Below are 2,789 nucleotides of genomic sequence, written 5' to 3'. Positions count from 1 at the left end.
CCCATGGGCAACGGTTGCTGGTCGGCAAAAGGTGGACGTTACAACCAGAGCCTTCCTATCAGCCTGAGAGCAGCTGTTATACAACACCAGCATATCATTGGCGACGATATAATGCTCTTTACAGATTACATTCAAATGACTTGAATTAATAACAATTAAGGTTCAAAAAAATGCAAGAGTAACATTTCTGCTACAATGCCAACTAGCTTACCAAGTACACAAGGAAACATTTTTCAAAGAGTCAACAGAACATCGCAGGATCAGATGCTTGTGACCACACCGCATTATTTTGGAACAATAGGGAGATGCACCGTTCCTGGAGCTACTGGAATACCAGGTCGATGCGTGGAGAGGACAGATCACGCTCCTGTTCCATCTCCCTGTTCCAAAAATCAATTTAATATATAGTCCCCGGGTAGGGGACATATCAGATATTAAACTGATAAGAACAGACTTTGTTTTGAAAACATTTATTGACACTTGGTTCATTTGTCACATTTCAGTTTTCAATTCCTTTGTCATCCACATCTTTCAGAGGCATATAAATTTAGCTGTATAACACAATAGATATCACTTATAAAGGAATACAGATAAAAACGTTTCAAAAAGTTGTTTGAAAGATTAAAAATGTGCAAAAATAAAAAAGTGTCAACTGTCCATAAAAGTCATAAAAATAACATTAAAAACTCCAACCAAAGTCCCGTTTGTACAGGAGCGCAGTGAGCCCCTACCAAGGGTAACTCATCCCGCTCTTCCAAACAGTAGGTCTCTCGGGGGTCCTGTCCAGGCACTCGGCAGAGATCCCCGCCCTGGTGCTCCTTCCCGCCTGCCTCTCCCGGAGAGCCAGGCCGCTGCTGCTGTGTCCTTCTCAGCATTGTGGGTCCGGCTCCTCCCTCCGAATGAGCACAGAGGCGATTCTTCTTTGTGGCTGCGTCCTGGGGTGGTCTCGGCTGCCCTGATGGTTGCTGCAGCCATTTGGATCACAGCCACGGGGGGGATCTGCATGTGCTTTCTTACCAGCAAATTTTTGGAGGTCCAGATGGCGTTTTTTAGGGCGTTGATTGCCAGCCACTGCTTGGCAAAATCCTTTGGGGGGTATAGGCCTTCTGCTTACCCCATAGAGCACCAGTTGTGCTGTGAGGACCTCCTTTGCTGGCAAGTACGGGAATTGCGAGGAGCCGGCCATTTCCCACAGGTCCACAGCAGCACTGCACTCCCAGAGCAGGTGCCTCACCGACTCCGGCGTGCCACAACCAGGTCGGGGGCAGGTCGACAGCGCCGACATTCCCCGGGAGTGCATGACGGACCTGACTGGGAGGATCTCATGTGCCACCATCCAAGATAGATCCCGGAGTCTGTTTGGGAGAGCGGAATGGTTCACGTTGCGCCAAACCGTGGAAGGCTCGCCGAGTGCACTGGACTCACTGGTTCCCGCTCCTGTACAACCCATAAGAGAGAACGATGGTTGGTTAAAACCTCCAATCCTTCCTGCTCTTGCAAAAATGCTTAAAAAATTCTGAATAAAAGCATAGGCCGGTGGCAGGTTAAAAGACACTGGGAATTTAAGACTAATCGTTAACATTTTGATCCGTCTGAGGTAGGACCCCATCCAAAAACGTGACATAGCTGCCGTTTTTGGGTTTCTGGATGGGGTTGTCACTATTTTGATGTGTGTGGATGTGTACATTGTCATTAACAGGAGGAAAAGGACTGGAGCTCCTTTGCCTCCTTTCTTTTGGCCTCTTCATCACGTCTCTTCTCAGGCTCTCCCACTTGGAACCCCATAAGTTAAAAATGGCTCGTTCCAGGTCTAAAGTAATTCTCCTGGGAGGGGTAAAAACAGAACTGATTAATAAAAACAAAGGTAAAATCACTGCTTTAATGATTAAAACCTTCCCCTCCATCGTCAGTTCCCTCAGTCCCCAGTACCCTAGCCTTTGTCCAACTTTCCCTAAGATGTCTGGCCAATTCATTCTCCCTCCCCCTTCCTTGTCAAATCTAAACCCCAGAATTTTTTGGTCAGTCTGGGTCCCAGTCAGGGGCAGTCCTGTCATTTCTGTCGCTGTCCATGGTCCATAAAATTGGGCTTGGGTCTTGTTCCGGTTTAGTTTGGACCCAGAGGCCCGTCCAAACCAAATCATTTGTGGGAAGTGCAAAGAAATTGGGCAGGAAATGCAATCTCTGGGGCTTCCACTCACCTCTTCAGAGACTGCCCACTTTCATTTGCCAACAAAGGCCAAAAAGACACAGGAAAATGAAGCCAATGAAACAGAAAATGGCTGCCCAGGTGTAGCAACTGTGCCAAAAATCATGGTTGGAGGACAACAGCCCAGTGAGGCGGGAAAAGGGGAAGGGCCTGAGCTCCGCCCTGCAGAAGCAACTGAAGAAGCAGGTGGGCGGAGCCAGGATTTGGGTGCAACTGGACTCGATTCCCCTGATGAGGACTCCACAGGGAGTCATCACAGTGGGGGAAGACGAGTCCAGCGACAACCCCCTCCCCGATACCAAGCAATAAGGACTGCATCAGAACTGAACAGAGTCTGACTCACAGTTCACCTGTGGAGCCGGACAAAGCCCCCCACCCCCCACTTCACCCAATCAGTGCTCTTTTTTAAACATAGCACTTCAATCAACTCCGTTAGAGAGACGTGCAAATATTGGCTTCCGGAGGTCAGAATCTCAGGAATCACCTCCAGACTATGGAGATAGTGAAATGAGATTCTTTCACATCACCAGAAATGAACCTGTGTTAAATGTAATCCTTTAAATATTTGTCTCTTAAAACATTG

General features: G+C 47.9%; 1 pseudogene; it reads right to left on the bottom strand.

The window, feature by feature from the left end:
• Positions 1-300: 300 nt before the first annotated feature.
• On the bottom strand, positions 301-474 carry LOC137604500 (U2 spliceosomal RNA; annotated as a pseudogene).
• Between the last annotated feature and the right edge of the window lie 2,315 nt (positions 475-2,789).

The sequence above is a fragment of the Antennarius striatus genome, chromosome 11 (genome assembly GCF_040054535.1).
Source record: "Antennarius striatus isolate MH-2024 chromosome 11, ASM4005453v1, whole genome shotgun sequence".
Lineage (NCBI taxonomy): Eukaryota > Metazoa > Chordata > Actinopteri > Lophiiformes > Antennariidae > Antennarius > Antennarius striatus.
Note: the sequence above shows the minus strand (reverse complement) of the source record. Positions and strands in the feature narration are given on the sequence as shown.